This window comes from Erythrolamprus reginae, chromosome 1 (genome assembly GCF_031021105.1).
Source record: "Erythrolamprus reginae isolate rEryReg1 chromosome 1, rEryReg1.hap1, whole genome shotgun sequence".
Taxonomy (NCBI): domain Eukaryota; kingdom Metazoa; phylum Chordata; class Lepidosauria; order Squamata; family Dipsadidae; genus Erythrolamprus; species Erythrolamprus reginae.
Genome location: NC_091950.1, coordinates 331799540 through 331821465, shown reverse-complemented (window position 1 = coordinate 331821465; position 21926 = coordinate 331799540). Strand labels below are relative to the sequence as shown.

Genomic DNA, 21926 nt, shown 5'->3' with positions numbered 1-21926 from the left:
TCAGACTCTTTAAAGAGAAAAAGGGCAAGAGTGACATGTCAACACTTTCCATCTGTCAACTGTAGGCTAGGAAAGGAAGGTAGGGTGTCATGTGTTATAGACAGTAGGAGAAAATTCAGGTCTGTCTATCCATCCATCCATCTATCTATCAGAGGAAATAGAGATGCATTTTCTGCCACTGTTCAGTAATTACTCCAATTCATTTTGGCTCACAAATCATCCTGAGATATTATGAATATTTTTGAGTGATGTGGAAATGCAATGGCTCCCAAGAAGCACTCTTTATAGATGAGTTTTATGCAAGGAACAAAACGTATCATTAAAATGAACCCTTCAGGCAATAATTCCTAGAAGAATCTCTGCACATCCTGTTTTTTCTACTACCTTTCTTGGCTTGACACTTCCTTTGCAGGCTCTGCTGGCCTCTGCTGCTTTTCAGGGACTCTGTTTGCCTCTAGGACAGGGGTCCTCAAACTTGGCAACTGTAAGATTTGTGGACTTCAACTCCCAGAATTCTCCAGGGCGTTGAAGTCCACAAGTTTTAAAGTTGCCAAGTTTGAAGACCTCTGCTCCAGGACAACATCTGAAAAAGTCTGGGACCAAAGAAGGGGTGGCATCCCACTTTGGCTTGCAGAGAAATTAAGAGGAATTTACAAAGGGCAGTTTCAGTGAGAGAAATTGCTTCCAATTGTTTTTATTTCAGGGCTTCGGCAGTGCAGAGCTGCTTTGAGTCACGTCTGCCTCTTCTCAGTCCCTTATTCATTCTCCAAGTTCTTTCAGTATAAAGGAGGGGAAAAGGGAGGAGGCAAGATTATAGTTTCTAGACTTTACCTGCCAGATCCTCCATTCTGGGTGGATCTGGGAGATACTAAGCTGTAAATCAAAATAAGCACTTCAGGATGAGAGAGAGAGAGAAAAAATCAAGAGAAAAAATGCACATACTTTCAGGAAAAAGCATCAGAAATGAACCACTGCTAATCCCTCTGCAATAAAATGCATATATCATTTAAGTTCTGGAATTTTAGCCACGTGGAACCCTGATTGCTTAAGAAAGAATACAGTGGTTAACACACACACACAAAGATAAATACCAATACCAATTTATTGGCATTAATACCAGGTGAAACTGGAACGCAGTCTCACTTCCAAAACATAAACATTGCTCAAGATTCCAAATTCCAAGTAGTTCCCTGTTGCACTAGAAACCTATTATTATCTTCGGTAGCAAACCTGTGTGACTATGGCACTTAAACATATTTGCACATGTGTTTTCAATTAAAAAAACATCTGGGAGGCCACAAAGAAGGTGCAAAGGTTTAAGTCTCAAAACCCAAAGCTACAATCCGTAGGGAAGGCAAGCAGGTCTGATTCCAGTCCAAGTCTGAAAAAGAGATTGTTGGGGATTTTCATGGAGGCTTGAATGAAACTAGCTATAATGAAAGAAATAGGGATTGAGACATTGAGTAATGAAGAGCTGCACAAGAGAAAATTTAAACAGAATAAACTAATACCAGTGAAGGGTTGTACTTTATTAATCAAGCGCAATCTTCTCTAACTTGAAACTGTCCAGAAATGTCAGACTACAACCTACCCTTATTCTGGAAATGAAATGGCAGCCCAACACAGCTGATGGTTTACCTTAAATAATTTTTAACATTACTTTATAGCACTTAAAGCTGTAGTAAAAGCAGTTTTATTTTAATCATTTCCATGGAGACTGCAGTTTTAGATGACCATTGATGGAATCATCATCTCTATTGAAAATGTTTGGGTAAATCACAATGAACTAAACAAATATTCTAAAAAGGAGGTAATTATAAGCTATTGCGTTTTTTTTATTATGCTGCTGATCAGTTTCATCTGGTGGTTCTTTAATATTAAGATGAAATATCAGTTTCATCTGGTGGTTTTTGATATATTTTTAAGCAGTTTTATCACTTGGGATGGTTCTATCGTAAAAGGGAGCTTATGAAAGAGAAGGAAGGGAGATGAATTTGGCACAGATTGCATCACTTCCTCATCCACACAACTGTGCATAAACACAGTATTGAATACTTTGCTTAAGAACTTGCATAATTAGGTGATCATAAACAATTTTGTTTTGTACCAAATAATTTACATTTACATAAAGTTATTTTAATGCAGGCAATCTAGACTAAACAGTATAAACTTTCTGAGTCAAACGCCACAAGCAGAGTGCAATTTAGCATTCTATTTATTCATAACCAAAGATCATGTGTGCTTCTAACACCTTCCAATGACCCAGCTAATTGCTTGAATTGCAGTGCTTAGGGCTAATGTTGTTGCTGGAAATGATAGCATGAATTATGCCAGCAGGAGGAATTCCCTATAAGCCATATTTTTTGGAATGATTTTAAAAGAACCTTAGCATACTTGCATGCCTGTCATAGAAGGCATACATGCAAATACTTCTAACTGGTTTTTGCTGATTTCTTAGAATCCATGTGGCTCACAGAATCAGAAAAAAGTACTTTTTACACAATCTCCACACTGAAAAAAAATGTTTTAGGTACGCTTTCATTTTTATTGTGCCCACCTGATGTGTTGGAATACAAATAGAATAATATCCAACTAAGACAGAAATGGAATGATGGGAATTGGAGGTCTGAAAGATAGCAAGTTAAAAAGTTGTTTTATCTCAATGTGAGTTTTGTATAGATGATTTTATTTGTTTATTTGGTTGGTGGGTTGCTTGATGGGCTACATGGGCACACAACTATGTGCTTCAAAATGATTTCTTCTGCTATACTGCTATAGATATAGGTGATATTATAGGGCAGTTATGGCAAACCTATGGCACAGGTGCCACAGGTGGTATGTGGAGCCATATCTGCTGGCACGTGAGCCATTTATTTATTTATTGGATTTGTATGCCGTCCCTCTCCGTAGCTCTAGCTCAGCTCCAACATGCATGTGTGTGCCGGCCAGCTCATTTTTGGCTTGCACAGAGGCCCTGCAAGGATGTTTTCGGCTTCCAGAGAGCCTCTGGGGGGGGTGAGGGGAGGGTGTTTTTACCCACCCCTGGCTCCAGGGAATCCTTTGGAGCCTGGGGAGGGCAAAATGCAAGCCTACTGGGTCCACCAGATGTTGGGAAACAGGCCATTTCCAGCCTCCAAAGGGCTGGGGAATGTGTTTTCACTCTCACCAGGCATTGAATTATGGGTGTGAATATTCACGTATGCACAATAGTGCATGCACATGTTCTTTTGGCACCCAAGGAAAAAAAGGGTTTGCCATCACTGTTATAGGGTATACATTTAGAGCCTTTCCCCATTTGCTGAGATACTGTACAATCCATCATCCTTGAGTCAACAACAAAAAAATATTTTAACAGAATTCCTGTCCCCATACCATTTGTTATCTTCACTGTATTCTCTGTCATGGTCAGCCACATGACTATGATCTCCCTCCAAGGGTAACATATGATAAAGCTTAAACAGTTTTACACACCTTGAGACTGTCATTGGATGGGACTAGAAGAAGGAGGAAACTGCTAATTTAACAGTGGAACAGATAAAAGATGATTAATGCTAGATGGAATGAGATGGAATACATGCTTTAGAAATGGTATAGCTGTTCTTGTAATTCAAGCCATACTATTGTCAAAACTAACAGTAGCAAGAAAAGCTATGAATCAAGCAACCCCTGTGGTTCCTAATTATAAAAATATAAACATAGCTATAATGATAACATTAATGTACACTTTTGTGGCTTTTTGTTCAGATCTTCAGCTTTGATCTTCTCGGGCTATAAAGGTTTTAGTTAACATAGATCCTGGCATATCTTTGCAAGCTTATTCAATTGTACCATTAAAAAAATATTTTCCAAGTTAAGTTTCATTCTTTTAGTTTCACACTATAGTACAGAATGCTGTAAGACTAAGATGCAGAATCGCAGATTGTGTCTTCAATTATCCAGAGTGATTAAGTCAAACTATATGGAAAGTCAAAAATTACTTGAATTTTTAAAAGGGTATTCTTGAATCTTAATCTGGAGCTAGCTACAAACCCCCCCCCCCCCCCAAAAAATTAGAATCATATTATTTCCAATTTATCAATGAAGACTAATCCTCTGGGTATTTGTGGATTGACTAATTAACAACATGATGGATCTTGGCTGAAAATCTATTTATATTGGGAAACTAGACCACAAGCAATTTGTTCAAATAGAATGGAATGGAATGGAATAGAATAGGTCAAGTGTGATTGGACACACAAGGAATTTGTCTTGGTGAACATGCTCTCAGTGTACATAAAAGAAAAGTTTGTCAAGGTACAATACGTAATGATAGTCCAGGTACAAATAAGCAATCAAATCATATTAGGAACCAGTCAATTTAAATTGTAAGGATACAAGCAGGGGTGTGCTGCTAGCTGGAACACCTAACTGGGTCGCCTCCACGGTTCTGGAAGTACCGCAAGTTTGAGCAGAATTATTCTTCTGTGCCCATGCAGGTAGCAAAATCGTGCACGGAGACACAGGCACACCCGTGTTCCAGTGAAGTTTTTTGCTTCCGTGCATGCGTGGCATACTTAAAAAACAGCCCTCACAATGAAATTGTCAAAGAGCGTGTGCTTGTGTTTTCAGTGAAACGATATAAAAATAATCACCCTGAAGCACCTAAAAATTGTTTTCTAATTCTAGATACCAACAAGCAGTGTAAGATTTAAAGAATAGAAAATTACACTTCAGAGAGGAAATGGTGTTGAGCATAATATATCAAAAGCTAATTAAGTGTAATTCCATTCCCTACCCTATAATAGAAAAAAATAATAACTGAAGAGTTGTTCTGTTCTGTTTTGTACTTTGAATTATTTTATACTTATGGATGCCTTCTACATATTCTTCCACTGATATGCATTTATGAATGTATGGAGGCTAAATAACCCAGATTTCTAACATCTGAATCATTCACTTGTGGCTGAAACTGGTTAGAGCATTTAAAAGTCATGAGGACTTCCATTGTTTTTACCAATTAAGTATTACTTCTAGCAGTTGATCAGGGATTATAGTTAAAAGACTAGTACAGTGATGGCGAATCTATGCCACGGGTGCCACGAATGCCACAGGTGGCACATGGAGCCATATCTCCTGGCATGTGAGGCATTGCCCTAGCTCAGCTCAAACTTGCATGTGTGTGCCGGCCAGCTGAGAGGGCGTTTTTGGCTTCCAGAGAGCCTGGGGGAGAGGGGTGGATGGGGGAAGGTGTTTTTACCCTCCGCCGGCTCCAGGGAAGCCTTTGGAGACCGATGCCAGGTCCAAACTTGAGTCATCACCTGACATATTGTGACTTTCTCCTTCACTACACTGAGCGTGGGCATGGCCACATGACATATCCATCCCGTGGGCTGTGAGTTTGACAGCCCTGGTGTAGACCATCAATGTTTTTATATATTGAGGGATTGTTGTGGGTCCCATCTCTGAGGGAGATACACCTGGTGGGGACAAGGTGAAAGATTATATGTTAAGTAAAATTTGCGACGAAAAGGTGAAAAATAAACTCAAATCACTCTTTGAATTGTAAATAAATGCAAATCAGAGCTGAGGAAATAACAGAATATATACTCATAAATAATTGAAATCCCCCCCCCAATTGGTGGTGGGGAATGTATGTTTAGTCGGTTGATGGGACGCATGCACAGAGCACTGTTGTATGTTGTTTGTATTGCGTTATGTGTGTGCAAAAACCAATAAAATATTATTTTTTAAAGGGAGATACACCTGTTGGGACCCAAAAGAAGGGCCTTCTCTGTGGTGGCTCCCTCTCTCTGGAACATCATTTCCCCAGGCATTAGAATGACCCCCACTCTAACACTCTTCTGGAAGGCACTCTGGTTTTGCCAGAATGGCCTGGGGAACCCAGAGTGAGATGGAGCCAATGAAATGGCTTGTGTGATCTGCTTTCACAGGGGTGGGGGATGGTTTCATCATCATCATCATAACAACAACAACTACTACTACTACTGTGGGACCTCCGACTTCAGTCTGACCGAATTCTGAAGCATAACACACCAAACATTGTGATCGTGGAGAAAAAGAAAGTATGGATCATCGACATCGCAATCCCAGGAGACAGCAGAATTGAGGAGAAGAGCTAGAGAAATTAGTGAAATACGAAGATCTAAAAATTGAGCTGCAACGACTCTAGCATAAGCCAGTGAAAGTGGTCCCAGTGGTACTTGGCACGCTGGGCGCAGTACCAAAGGATCTCAGTGGACATTTGAAAACCATCGGAATTGACAAAATCTCCATCTGTCAATTGCAAAAGGCTGCTTTACTGGGATTGGCAAACATAATTCACTGCTACATCACGCAGTCCTAGATGCTTGGGAAGCGCCCGACTGATGATGAAATACGAAATCCAGCATAGTGATCTTGTTTTCTGTGTTGTACTGACATAATAATAAATATTATTATTATTATTATTATTATTATTATTATTATTATTATTATTTATTAGACTTGTATGCCGTCCCTCTCCGCAGACTTATGCTATAATATATTAATTTATTTTATTCTTTAACAGTTTTATTATTTTAAAAGCAGTTTTATACTCTGTAAGCCTCCTTGTGTCGCCATGGGCAAATAGGCGACAATATAAATTCAATAACTAAATATATAAATAAAAATATTTCTATCAATCTCCCCCCCATTACTCATTTTCCCATCTTACAACATCCCATCAATTTTTCTCAACAGAAGGGTCAAGGGAAAGCTACTGTATAGAAACAGAGAGAAAAACCCCACACTCAGTTGCACTGATAATATTACCCAGTTGGGTAATGAAACGCATGCAGGCAAACAAGCTCAGAGAGCGCCAAGGACCCCAAACCAAGCAATCTTTTTTCAACTTCATGTAATTAATACCTTGCTGTTGATCTTTATTGCAGTGTGTAACAAGCAAAGAATGTAGAGGGCCGAATGTCAAGTGTGATTCCTATGTAATGGGTGCATACACTCAAGGCAAATTGGTGTCATTCTGTAAATGTTATTTCCCCATCAGCAGAAGAATTAAATTAATTCCAATTGGTTCTGATTAAGCTGACTTCAGGGAGGAAATGTGGGCATTTTCATAATGGCCTCTACTTAAAGAACACTTCTGGTAATGACACCTTTCAACATTTGTTGACAACACTGGCACACAACTGAAGAAATTTGGAGCTGAAGGGGGGGGGATGGACTCCATTGCAAAGCCTAATGCACTGCAGTCCTAGATATAGAATGTGGGTCACTTTTCTTTCCCAAAGTTTGGTAAAACTAAAGCATGTGATTTTTCACAATCCTGTTGCATATCAACTACATGCTCTCATTGATGGGGCAAGTGAAACAAATACTGAAGCGCTATCAGATTCAAATAGGTGAGTAGATTGAACAAAGGGTCTCCAACCTTGGCAATTTTAAGCCTGGCAGATGTCAACTCCCAGCAAGGTGGCTGGGGAATTCTGGGAGTTAACATCTGCCAGGCTTAATGTTGCCATGGTTGGAGACCCCTGAATTCAGCAGGTTAATTTGGTAATTGGGTCACCAGTTCTCCTGGTTGGTTTATGTTGTCAATTTTTTTTAAAAAAAATTATGGACATATAAAACAACAGTACAATTCAGAAAACATAAAAAAAAACCCAATGCAAATAAGTAAAGAGGGAAAGAAGAGTGGGGAGAAGAAAGAGAAGAAAAAGAAAAGAAACAGAGGAAAACAGAAGAGAATGGAAAGGGGGAGAAAGAAAAAAGAAAAGAATGTGCACTTCTTCGTTTACATTTCTGATAGTTCGAAAAGCAGACTGTACATATGTTCATCACTATTGCTTTATCTATATTGTCAACTATTTTCACTTTTACTATCTTGTTTACAAACATGTCTCTATGTTGTTTATTTGTCTATTCAGTTATTTCTTCTGAATTCTAAACATTTGTAGAAATTTTCCCATATCGTATCAAAATATTTCTCGTTTGTTTTGTAGTTCGAATGTGAGCCTGGACATCTTGGCTCAGTCCGTAAGTTTACTAATAACTCTATTGACTGTTGGAAGATTTTTTTTAATCTTTCCAGATTTGTGCATGCGCTAGTCTAGCTGCGGTTATTATGTGCGTGATATGGTTGTCAGTTTCATCTGATTCACAGAGCTGGGGGACGTGTAAGGACTGATATCTGGAGTGATGTATCCATCTCTAAGAAAACTGATGAGGAGACGCTCCGTTCTCAGAACTATTGGTTTGGATTGGTTTGGGTCAGGGGTGAAATGCTACTAATTCAGCCAGGTTTGGGTGTACTGGTACCGGTGGCCACTGGTGACTCGGAAAACTGGTAGGGGCGGAAGCGCAAGGCCCCACCCACCCATTCAAACGTAGCCGTTTTCTTGTTTTTAACCCACTGTGCATGTGCAAAACCTTCTGTGAATGGGTGAAAAAGCACAGACAACAGTGGTGCATGTGAAGCACGAAGAGCAAAGTGTGTGCTTCTGAACCAGTCGGGGAATTTCACCGCTGGTTTGGGTTAATGCTGAGGAATGATTGCTGACTGCCATGGGATCACCCTTGTGTGAGAAAGATGCGGCCTAGCAATGAAGAGTTTTGTTTTGCTCCCCTCTGGTTACATTTTGGTGCAGTCCATAAGTTTACTAATAACTATATTGTCTGTTGGGAGATTTTTATCTTTCCAGATTTGTGCGTACGCTAGTCTAGCTGCGGTTATTATATGGGTGATATGGTAATCAGTTTCATCTGATTCACAAAGCTGAGGGACTTGTAAGGACTGGTGTAGATGGAGGTGGAGTAAAGATGGACAAGATGGAGTGAAATGTTTCATATTGTTTATGGCTGTGGTGCAGAATGCAAACTTTGCGGTTGGTCCTTGACTTAACAACAGTTTGTTTAGTAACCAAAATTACAATAGCAATGAAAAAAGTGACTTATGACTGTTTTTCACAGTCATGACCATTGCGGCATCGCCGTGGTTATGTGGTCAAAATTCAGACTCTGGGCAACTGACACATATTTATGACAATTGCAATGCCCAAGGGCAGTGATGGCGAACCTATGGCACTGGTGCCACAGGTGGCACGCGGAGCCATATCTGCTGGCATGTGAGCCGTTGGCCTAGCTCAGCTCCAACATGCAGGTGTGTGCCGGCCAGCTGATTTTTGGCTCGCATAGAGGCTCTCGGAGGGCATTTTTGGCTTCCAGAGAACCTCTGGGGGGATGGAGGAGGGCATTTTTACCCTCTCCCAGCTCCAGGGAAATCTTTGGAGCCGGGGAGGCGGGGGCGAAACACAAGCCTACTGGGCTCATCAGAGGTTGGAAAACAGGACATTTTCGGCCTCCAGAGGGCCTCTGGGGGATGGGGAAAGATGTTTTTGCCCTTCCCAGGCATTGAATTATGGGTTTGGGCACTCGTGCATGCATAATGGCACATACCCAAACTCTTTCAGCCCCCGAGGAAAAAAAGGTTCGCCAGCACTGCCCTAGGGGTAATGGGAGATCTTTTTACAACCTTCTGACATGCAAAGTCAATGGAGAAACACACTCATTTAACAACCTTGTTACTAACTTAACTGCGATGATTCACTTAACAACGGATGCAAGAAAGGTTGTAAAATGGGGAAAAAGTCACTTAACAAATGTCTCATTTAGCAAAAGAAATGTTGGGCTTAATTGTAGCTTTAAGTCAAGGACTACTTGCAGTTAGATCAGTGCTTCTCAATTATTTTCTGTTACACGCCCCCAGGAAGAAGTAAACATTTCACGCCCCCCACAACTCTCCCATCTGGGCCCCAATGGAATTTTAGTGTTAATGTTTATTGTTTTGCTTATTATAAGCTACAAGGGAACTATTGGCTGGGAAGGCTGCTCTACCCACTTACCTGGGAGTAAGTCACACTGAACTCAGTAGAACCCGTTTTCGGTTAGGCAGGCAGAGGCTACCGTTGTTAGGGCCCTCTTTTGACACGGGGCCAGGGCAGCTTAATGAAGCTGATGTTTTGGGGTCCCGGCCTGGCCCATAAGCGGCGCCTCTGCTGGGCACTCACTGCAAATGGGGTGGAAGGAGGCTTTAGGGTCTGTTCAAAACCTTCGCCCAGCTGCAGAGGATGCTTTTCCTTGTCCAGCAGCAAATTCGCCCCACCGTTCATGGCTACCGTGGCAGCCACCAAGAACCCACGCAGCTGCCCCACCCTGCCTGGCCGCTTTCTCTTCCAGGCTCGGAGCAGCGTGCAACTGGGAAAACACTCCCCATCCGGGGGAATCAATCGAGACGGACCACACATGTTCCCTGGGGTCATACGCACCCCCTGCCATCACTCTGCACACACACACCCCAAGGAGGGCGTGCCTCACTATTTGAGCAGCACTGAGTTGAACCAAGGGGAATTGAATGCTAGGCAGAAATGCCACTAACACCTGACTGGTTATTTTTTTGCAACTTTGATCTGTCACTAAATGAACTGTTGTAAGTCAAGGACTCCCTGTATCTTAGGTCAGGATTTTCAGTGAGTTTGGTCATCACGCTGGTCCTGTTTTGGTGAAGTCTGAGTCAAACTTTGGCGACACTGCATTACATTGGTTTTTGTTATGTTATTTATGTCATTGTTATTTTAGATTGTTTTAGCACCAAGTTGGGTGGCTTTTAAATCAACAAACAAGTCTCCACCCAGCAAGTAACAACTACTCTCACGGAAACCTGTAACCCAGTGATCCCCAAGCCAAACGCTGCTTTCTTTGCATTTTTTATTGTCCTAAATATATATATACTATATATTTTCCCTTTTTTGCCCTCCTATCCCATTTTTGGATTGGCCAGGTGACCATTGACTCGCCTCCTTCTCCTCCCCCCCCCCCGCCACACAAATGAATTCATGCATGAGTTGCCTCATGAATCACCATCCACTCCAATCATTAAGTCTGAATCACCAGACTAAGGACTAAAAAACCTACTGCAAGGCGCTAGTCCTCAGCAAACGTCTCCAGCTCAACTCCACACCTGCTGCAGTTAGAGATTCTCCTCAAAAACCTCATTTTCCTCGCTCCTGCCGGAAGAAGAGGGATATTCGAAGAGGGGACCCACAAAGAAGCCACTTGAAAAAGAAGTCTGACGGGGTCCGTGTTTCTGGGGATCGGCTGCCCAGGTGCACGTCGCCGGTGAGCTTCCCAAGTTATCAGGTACAACGACCTGAACTGTAACTATAGTAACTGCGCGCTAGCTGTAGTTCAGCAGTTCAAATCTCCCCACCGGCTCAAGGTTGACTCAGCCTTCCATCCTTCCTTCCGAGATGGGTAAAATGAGGACCCAGATTGTTGGGGGGCGATAAGCTGATTTTGTAAAAGCATTATGAAGCGGTATACAAGTCTAAATGCTATTGAGGAACCTACCCATCCCATTCATCCCAAAAGGGGGGTGTCCTCCGCTGTTCCCGGGGTGGGTGAGAGGGACATCGGGGATGTTGGGCTTTCTCGGGGTGACTTCGGGGGGAGGGGTTGGGGGGGACACTCCGTCTCTCCACGTGGGGCTCCTTTGGAAAAAGCGACCCAGCCGCCCCTCTCGTCTGTTTACAAGAAGTCGGCTTTGGAAGGCGCCACCGAGCGAGGGGGGGGGGAAGCGGGCGGGGAGGTGGGAATGGCAGGAGCGGCGCCGCGATTGGCGGCCCGGTTCTCCAGGCCGAGGGCTCGACCGTTCCCTCCTCACCTCACCCTTAATCCCAAAGGGCCAGTTTGCCGAGGCTGATTTTTTTCCCGCCCTCCGCCAAAGTCCCGCCGGCTGCCCCCCTCTCCCCCCTTTGTCGAGGAGTCGATGGTACCTCGCCATTAAAGAGGATCCAGGTTGACTAATTCCTCTTGAGTTCCCCGAGCCCGCGCGCGCGTGTTTATGCTGTGTGTGTGTGTGAGAGAGAGAGAGATTAGTAGCCGCACGCGAGAAACAGGAGCGACCGCATTTGTCAAGAGTCAAATTAATTAGGCTCGCTCCCCCCACCGCCGCCTTCGTCGGCTACTCGCCGCTCCGCACGCAGGACTTGGCCGTAAGTACTAACTAGCTACTGTATTGGATTCCCCCTCCCCTCTTTTCCCCTCCGTCCCTCACGCGCGTATTTGGATACGTGTGCAGACGCATGTACGCGCGCACGCGGCGTGTAATCCACGTTTCACACGAGCGGCTGGGGAGAACGAAAGGCGTCCCCCACCCGCACGATTTGTTTTTTAAACTTCCCATTAAACACCGAGCTTTGAAGCCTTGGTTGCTGCCTTGCCTCCTCCTGGAGTTGTGTTGTTGTTGGTTGTTGTTAGACGTTCGCTTAATAGCGTTTGAGAGCCGCATGTGCTAAGCAACAGGTTTAAAGCAGGAGGAAGTCTTGGAACGCTCCTCTGTTGCGCTTTCTTTGGGATCAAGCGCTTTCCTGAAGAATGCTTTGTGCAATGCGCGTGTGTTTTAATGTGTAGGTAGCCTAGCTCTGCATTAAGAAAAACAAACCACTGTTTAATTTTACTTCTGGGTTTTGATCTACCGTAGTTTCTGGAGTATGCGTCGGAAATACATTGCTCAAAAAATTAAAGGGAAACTTAAACAACACAATATAACTCACAAGTAAATCAAACTTCTGTAGAATCAAACTGTCCACTTAGGAAGCAACACTGATTGACAATCAATTTCACAGGCTGTTGGGCACATCCAACTTTGTACAGAACAAAGTGTTCAATGAGAATGTTTCATTCATTCAGATCTAGGATGTCTTCTTTGAGTGTTTCCTTTATTTATTTTTTTGAGCAGTATATTTTTTTTAAAAAAAGATCATAGAAGAAACAGTGAATGTAATTCTAAATTCCCTGGCTGTAACCTTGAAGAGGTGAACAGGTTTGAAATGATGCAAACGCTCAGATGAATCCCTGAAAAACTTGAGTTTCTCTACTCTAAATCTTCCTGCCCTATTCCACCCCCGCTGGGGTTTCCCCCCTGAGTTTTGTATGCTCCTCTTCAGTATCAATAGTATTGGACAATTACAATAAGTATTGTAGTAGTTATAAATATAAGTTATGTAATATAAGAATGTATGTAATAATATAAGTATTGTAGTAGTCCAATAGTATTGGACAATTACAATAAGTATTGTAGTTATATATATAAGTTATGTAATATAAGCATATAAGTAATAATGTAAGTATTGTAGTAGTAGTCCAATAGTATTGGACAATTACATGGTGCTTACCATCCCTGTCCTACCACCCTATTGTCCTCTTTTATAGTTACTTTTTACTTACGTTTATACAAAATACTATTATCATATACATATTTGACAAATATAAAATAAAATAAATAAACAAACAATTGCATTACATAGATTAAATCCAACTTTTAGATTGCAGTATTTAGATGCTGCACGGTATTTTAGTTTGAAATATTTATTTTTTTTTAAAAAAAATCCAAATATATTTACGTATGCATGGAATATACATCCCATAGATTTATCAAACAGCTGAATTTAGGAATTGCTGTGAAAATTTAAATATATAAAGATGAGTGTTTTCAGTTGAAAAGGTAACATTTCTGAACTACTTCATTTAAAATTGTGTGCTTAGGGCTGCTTCAGACACTTTTTAAAAAAACCTACAAGGTGTAAACTAGGAACATTGTCATCTCGAAATATCAGGTGTGCATATTTTCTGAACTTAGTCATTTTCCTCCAATTGCCCACATACCAAATAAGCAACCTTACCTCTTTTAAGAATGAAAGGAAATGGACATTTAACCCAACTGTTTAGCTTTTTGTGAACACGGTAGTCACCTGTGTGTGTGAGTTGGGCAGGTATCTAAATTGGTTTAATAAAGTAAATACCTGCTTGGATAAATTATTGATCGTGCTTTCACAAGGCTCCTTTAAGGCAGTGTTTCCCAACCTTGGCAACTTGAAGATATTTGGACTTCAACTCCCAGAATTCCCCAGCCAGCGAATGCCAAGTTGCCAAGGTTGGGAAACATTGCTTTAAGGTATATAGAATACAAATTCAGATATCACTTAATGATTTAACCATCAACTGATATGGTTAAGTCTCATGGTGGATTGCTTTGCGATTTGCCCCCTTTTAAAAGATTTTCTGTAGTTCTACTGTACAATATAGATTTTAGGGTTGTCATCTTTTGCATACTTATCTATGGTGCAGTGGATACAGAGGGAGGCCGGGGTTGCAACTCGCCTCCACTACCAGTGCTAAGGTGCATGCAGCGGGCGGGCGGCAGGTCGGAGCAAGATTTTGGTTTGGTGCATGCGCAAGAAGGAAATCTTCTAAGATTTCAGCAAAAAAATGTTATGCCAAATTGCCAAAAATCACTGAAATCTCACGCACCTGTACGGACTCTTGTAAGATTTTGCTTCCTGTGCATGCGCAGAAGCTAAATCTCACTCTGACAGGTCCACCTGCCCACTGGTCACCCGGAGTTGCATGCTCCATTTTTGCTAGTGGAACGTCGCCCCCGCCCGATACTGGTTAGAGTACAGTATTGCAAGCTACTGCTGATCCCTGGCTGCCAGCAGTTTGGCAGATGGAATTTGAGAAGGCTCAAGGTTGAACCGCTTAGAGAGAGCTGTAAAGCACCATGAAGCGGTATGTAAGTCTAAATGCTATTGCTATACATAAGAATCAGCAGTCTGATGTGGGTAAAGGCATTCATGTGTTATTTTTCTGTGTATTGGGAGAAGGTCTGAAGAAGAAGAAAGCAGGAGCAGACATTCAAGCTCCATCGTAGATGTGTCCCATGTTTCCCCAAATATAAGACCCTGTCTTATATTTTTTTTGAACCCTGAAATAAGCGCTTGGCCTTATTGCCATGCACTCAAAAGCCCGGACCCATTATCAGGGGATGTCTTATTTTGGGTATTTTTTTTTTGAAAATTTTTTATTGGTTTTCAAATGTATTTTAAAACAGATAAATAATAATAATAATGGTGGTGATGATGATGATGATGATAAATAGCAATTAAAAAAAACAAAAAACAACAAAAAACGACAAAAACAAAAATTATAATATCAGCAAACATTCAGTATTTCTACATTGCTACATCAGATATTTCATTAAATCCTATTATAATATACATATCAATTAATCACAGTAATATTTGTATTATTTCTTACAGTCACAAAATCCCTATTCAAATCATTCATATTTGCATATTTATATTCTTTATTTTACTAATATTTATTTATCTTTTTTGATCTTTTTATTTCTATTTCTTAACTCTATCCATCTGTGCCATTTTGCCATTTATGGGCAAAATTGGATATCTGATTGATGGAACTAAGCATTTATTGAAAATTTATTGAGTTAGGTATCTTGCACAGATGGGACTCACTTAGATGGCTTAACTAAACTAAGACTGATTCTTCTCGTAGACTTGTTTTGCAGCACGTGAAATATATTGTAAGAGGGGCTGTACCTGAAAGCTAATCTTCATTTTGGTAGCACCATGTGTAGACTAGGAGTCTTCAATCTTGGCAACTTTAAGACTTGTGGACTTCAACTTCCAGAGGAACTGAGGAACTGCCTGAGGAACTCTGGAAGTTGAAGTCCACAAGTCTTAAAGTTGTTAAAGTTGGAGACCCCTTGTCTAGGGAATATGCATGCTGCCTGCCTCCACCTTTTCCTATTTGTAGAGCTCCCTCTTGTCATTCTGAAAGGCCACCAAGAGGTTAAGCAGTGGGAGTGTACCAATGTGGCATTGGCCATACTAGTTCCTTAATTATAAGAAGAATGTTTTAATAATATTTTGTTATAAAAGTTGCATTGTATTCATTTTTTTTAATAGAAGCTAATTTGCATGTTGAGGAAGAAGAGGAAGAAAACTGGGCATTTTAGTAAGGTGGACCTGTGGGAGAAGGACGGATTTGGGGAATGAAGCACAAATGGGTGATGTGTGCCACCCGAATTGTAGCTTATGAAGAAAAGCCAGAAGTCACAGAATCTGTGTCCATGGGTAGCCAAATAAAAATTGTAAATATTAAAAAGCGGTACGGATAATATTGTGACATATAAAAAGACTATAAAACCAATTCCCTGGTGGACAATTTTAATATTTATTTTTACATACAGAGGAGAATACAAAATGGGAATAGCTCCATCTTCAGTCCTAACTGAGTTGATCCAGATTTCAACCACCACAACATGTATCTCTCTTAGTAAAAGCAGCATGAGCCAAAATACTGTATGCCAGAAATTATCTGTATTTCCTGTCTGTTTTCCAACAATTGGGAGTTCCTTTTTTCACAGTGTGATTTGTGGATCTGTAGCTACATAAAAATAACTTCTTCATCTTATCTGATTAAAGCACAGCCTTGTCTCCTATAAAGGATTGAATTTTTTTACGGGGGGACCAATTCCAAATGCAGATTCAAAAACTGATATCAAATATTAAGTCTCATGTCTGGAATAATCTGTTCAATTATCAGTCTCTGCTTTTGTATGATATTTCCAGCGATGTTCTGTTTATCTACCTATAAAATCACCTTTGACTGTTTTATGGTTTGGCACTAGTTCATGTATTCTTCCTCAATTCTGATTTATACGTTTTGGCATTTGGACAAATTATACCTAGTGTTCCAGGGTTCTCGGTTGGATTTAACTTTCATTATCAGTACAGTTGAGAAGTAACTGGAAGAAACAGTGAGTTTGGTAAATGGGAGCACCATAATTTTTGGAGTATAACAGACCTTTTTACCCCCCAAAAGAGGGTGAAAACTTGGGTGTGTCTTATACACCAAAGGTATCCCACCCAGCCACCCCCATTCTTTTGCCTCTGCCTCCCAGCAATTTGCCTCCTTGCAGCAAACAGAACAGAGCCGATTAAGCCAAGAAACTGATTATCAGATTCCCTACCCTCAGCTGATTTGAGACAGCCATGTGGTAATACTGAAAGTGAAACTAATGCTGCAAGGAGGCAAATATATTTAACAGGTTTAAAAAAGTACAGATAGTCCTCAATTTGCAACAGTTCGCTTAGTGACCATTTGAAGTTACAACAGCATTGAAAAAAATTACTTAAGACCATTTCTCACACTTATGACCATTGCAGCATCCCCATGGTCCCGGGATTTACATTCAGATGCTTGACAACAGATTCACATTTATGAGTCTCCTGGGAACCTGTGATCCCCTTTTGCGAACAAGTTAAGTCAATGGGGAAACCGGATTCACTTAACGACCTTGTTACTAATTTAACAACTGCAGTGATTCACTTAGCAAATAGGGGAAGAAAAGTTGTAAAATGGGGGAAAGCTGACTTAACAAATGTCTCCCTTAGCAACATACTGTAAACTTGGGGCTCAATTATTTTGGTCATAGGTTGAGTGCTAGAGCTAAGAAGCAGCTACTTCATTACCGTTTTAAAAAATGGCAACAAAATGATTGGCAAGTGAAGAAAAGAAATGGATTAGTGCCAAGAAAAATCCTACAGAGTTGCCAAGGTATTTTGATGTAATCTTTATTGGGGCAAGCAGGTTCTCCTATGGCAAGAAAATAATTGCACCAGAGCAAAAGATGCAGTTGCTGGCTCAGTAAAACTCTGATGCTTTGGGCAATTTGAACTTACTTTCCTTGCTTCCTTGGCGCCTGTTAGAGGCTCACCTCATTATTTATTTATTTATTACAAAAGAGTCCCCAAGGGTTCACGGTTGAGCTGGTTTTTAAATCCAGGATGTTCGTATAATGAAGAATGCTCTTATACTTACTATTTTATTTATTTATTCAATTTTTATGCCACCCTTCTCCTTAGATCCAGGGCGGCTTACAACATGTTAGCAATAGCACTTTTTAACAGAGCCAGCATATTGCCCCCACAATCCGGGTCCTCATTTTACCCACCTCGGAAGGATGGAAGTCAACCTTGAGATCTGAACCGCTGACCTACAGATCTACATTCAGCTTCAGTGGCCTGTAATACAGCATTCTACTTGCTGCGCCATCCCGGCTCATCTATGGAAGTAAAGAACTGCTAGGACTGATTTGTTTATTTCAATAGACTAGCTCTAACACTCTGCTAAAAAAAATAGAAGTAAAAGATATTTTTTCTGCCTCTGGGAATTAATGTTCAAATTTGAATAATAGACAGTAAAGAGGGGAACACAATATGGTATGGATGGTCTTCATGGAATTCAAATTATAGCAAACTGTAACCCTGATGTTGGCCCAACTTGTGTTTTTCCTAGCCTTATTCTGATAACCTTGCGTTGAGGTATGGTTGTTTCAAAAAGTTATGTACAAACTTTTATGTTAAGTCTGATTCCTGCATAAGAAGGATTCAAGCTCCTACAGAGATTAGAGATAGATAGGAAGGTAGATGATAGATGGGTAGAATGATAGATGGATAGATAGATAGATAGATAGATAGATAGATAGATAGATAGATAGATAGATAGATAGATAGATAGATAGTAGATAGATCCATGATGGAGAGCCTATGTCATGTGTGCTTGAAGTGGCATGCTGAGCCATCTCTCCAGGCACAACAGCCCTTATTCTATTGGTTGGTGTTCACGTGCGCAGAAGTGCCAGAAACCAGAAGAGCAGTTCCCTAGTGCGCATGCAACTGATGGGAAGCTAAGCTTCTGGTTTCCAGCATGCATGTGTGCCAGTCAGTTGGTCTTTGTGCATGTATGTGCACCAGAAACTAGAAGACCAAGTAACTGGTGCGCAAAGGTAGGGAAAGAGAGAGAGAGACAGAGAGAGAGATGAGTGGGTGGATGGATGGATAGAAAGAGAGTGAGAGGTGTAGGTTTATATGCAGATAATTCAGCGACTCAGATTTTATTTTATTTTATTTTATTGGATTTGTATGCCGCCCCTCTCCGTAGACTCGGGGCGGCTAACAACAGTAGTAAACAGCATATGACAATCCAATATTAAAACAGTTAAAAACCCTTATTGTAAAACCAAACATACATACAGATGTTTGCATTTAGCACATGGATATTGAGTAAAGGACTGGAAAAGAGTTGGAAAATCTCAAGGTTGTCCCTGGTAATGATTAACTAAATTTTCCCTAACCAGATTCCTGTTAGTGTGTGGACTTTTACTTCCCAGAATTCTTCAGCAGGCATAGTCATAATGTATATATTTTGAAAGTGTCAAATTTGAGGAAACTTTAATTTATTAGAGTTAACACCTTAAGTTGATAGTGGAATCCTTGAGAAGGATTTGTGCTATGTATACAAAATAGAATAATTCCTGCAACACATTCATCTGAATATCAACTCATTGTCATCCTTCCCATTAGCTCTGAAAGAAACACTATTATTATACCATTTCCATATTTCCTTTTCTATTTTTTGTTGGGTGGATATCTAAGCCAAAACTTTCCACCGGATGGTCTCTCCAGTATTAAATCTCTAGGTCCCATGTGCTTCACAGCACCACAAGCCATAGTAATAGCTCAGGTGATCGGAGTTTTATAGCACGGTTAAAAGATTCCAGGTTGGGAAAAGCTGTCTTAAGTTCTTTTCACCTCTAAGTTTTCTGTCTTTCCAACCTTTCCTTTTTTCCCAACAGGATTACTTTCTATCTTGAAAAATTTTAGTTATAAATCCCTGCCTTGAGGATTGACAGAGGCTAATGAAATAATTTTTGTTAAATTATAAATGAACTGTAAAAACATTACGGTCTAACCATCCCAAAGGCATTCTCTCAATACGTATGGTACCTGCGATGTTGCATAGGCCAATAATTTTTCAAGACTTCCCATTTTGTAGTGGCTGTTGTAATAATATTTTTTTAAAAGCCCAAGAGAATTGTTCACTACTTTTGATGAAAGAAAGAATGTGAAATGTTTATTAATTGGATGATTTTGAGTTGGAAGAATGTGCATATTTCTAGACAGTATACAGAGGTTTTATGTAATGACAGGACCAACTTTTATTTACAACCGAATGTTCACGGGATGCATAGATATTGACTACAACCTCAGTTATTCAGTGCAATGGTGAGTTTTTTCTCTGCTTAGAGGAGATAAAAATGCAAGAAATAGAATTTATAAGAAACTCCACATCCTTGCAAGGCAGGGAGCATTAAAAGCATCTTGTGAAATGTTACGGAAATCTTAAGTGGATTGGTGTATGTAATAATTTTGTCAAAAGGAGTACACTACTTAGCAATCTGCTAAGTTTTTTTCTGTTTTTTTCCCACAGCTCTTCAAAAGCCAAATCATATAGTATAAAAGCTCTACTCTCACCTTGAGCTAAGGATATGCAAAATGATTAACAACTGACATCTATTTGAAGACTTCCAGGCTTCGTCTCTCTCATTATAATCCCCCATATATTCAGGATTATTTTTTCATGACACCTCCTGTGCTACCACAGTGATAGTTAGGAAACACACTGCTTCTTTATTGTAGAACAGAGCAAGAGAAGCTGCTATGAATGAATGTTATGAATTTGAATGCAGTTCACCTTATTGCTTTCACATATTGTACTAATACATAGGAGAAAAGATGGTGGTTTTACTTGCCTTGATCTTTTAACTTTTATATACCAGTATGTCTTTGTGCTCTTTAAAAAAAATTGAAAACCAATTGAAACTTATAAAAATCCAATTCATTTCATTTCTTTAAAAAACTAGTTCTTTAAAATGTGTTAGCACTGCCACTGCCATGTAAGACATCGCTTTACAGCCCTCTCTAAGCGGTTTACAGAATCAGCATATTTGAGTCCTCATTTTTATTGACTTCAGAAGGATGAAAGGCTGAGTCAACCTTGAGCCTGGTGAGACTCGAACTGCCAAATTGCAGGCGGTCAGCAGAACTAGCCTTCAGGACTGCACTCTAATCACTGTGCCACCAAGAATCCTAGGAACTGTCTTATATATTACAACTAGTAAACATCTTTCAACATGGGTCGATAGCATTGCGTTCCCTTCCTCTTTGTTTTGCTCAATCTTTTCTGGAAATTTGCTGTTGTTGAACATGGGAAACGGGAAGAAAAAGTTCATAGTCTTCTGGGTCAGTTTCCAACATTCCTGGTATAATAAATACCCTAACTAGGTCAACTTGCAGAGGAGACGTACTTTCTGTCTCATACAAACATGTTGCAATGAGGCTGGGGCATTTGCTTCTCAGATATTTTCATTGGTGACCAACATGGATGATTGTGGAGAGCTCAGAAATAAACTTTCTCATCAGCTATTCTGTCTCCAGTAAGCTGACTGTTTATGAAATGATGCAGGTGGTCCTTGACCGATGACCGTAGTTGAGCCTGCAATTCTGGTTGTATGTTGTGAGAGTTGTAAGGCTGATCACCATGTGGCCATGATAGATTTTACAAATGTTTTTGCAGTGGTTGTTAAGTGAATGCCGTTAAGCGAGCCCATTGTTTCCTTAGAGTGGTTCTTTTTAATGGAAACTTGAAATAAATGCTGGTTTCTGCCAAAAATGCCATAAATTATGATGATGTAATTTGAATACTGGTTATAAGGAGCTTTTTCAGGCTCATCCTAACTTCAAACTGTCACTAATCAATCAATTATAAGTTGAGAATGACCTGTAGTGATTGTAGACATTGATTTACTGCAATTGCATTTTCTCCAAAATAGAAACATAGAAACATAGAAGACTGATGGCAGAAAAAGACCTCATGGTCCATCTAGTCTGCCCTTATACTATTTTCTGTATTTTATCTTACAATGGATATATGTTTATCCCAGGCATGTTTAAATTCAGTTACTGTGGATTTACCAACCACATCTGCTGGAAGTTTGTTCCAAGGATGTACTACTCTTTCAGTGAAATAATATTTTCTCACGTTGCTTTTGATCTTTCCCCCAACTAACTTCAGATTGTGTCCCCTTGTTCTTGTGTTCACTTTCCTATTAAAAACACTTCCCTCCTGAACCTTATTTAACCCTTTAACATATTTAAATGTTTCGATCATGTCCCCCCTTTTCCTTC

The 21926-nt window shown here is 40.3% G+C and overlaps 1 protein-coding gene across 3 annotated transcripts in view; it reads left to right on the top strand.

Annotated features, from left to right (window-relative positions):
* The first annotated feature begins 10854 nt into the window (after positions 1 to 10854).
* FRMD1 (FERM domain containing 1) overlaps positions 10855 to 21926 on the top strand; it is a 56783-nt gene continuing 45711 nt past the window's right edge. The window contains exon 1 of one of the 3 annotated variants that reach the window (XM_070733880.1): positions 10855 to 11172. The gene's annotated coding sequence lies outside the window, so the exon portion shown is untranslated. Of the gene's footprint in view, positions 11173 to 11640; positions 12027 to 21926 lie in introns of those variants that run through there. The other 2 variants (XM_070733884.1, XM_070733881.1) reach the window with 2 other exon arrangements.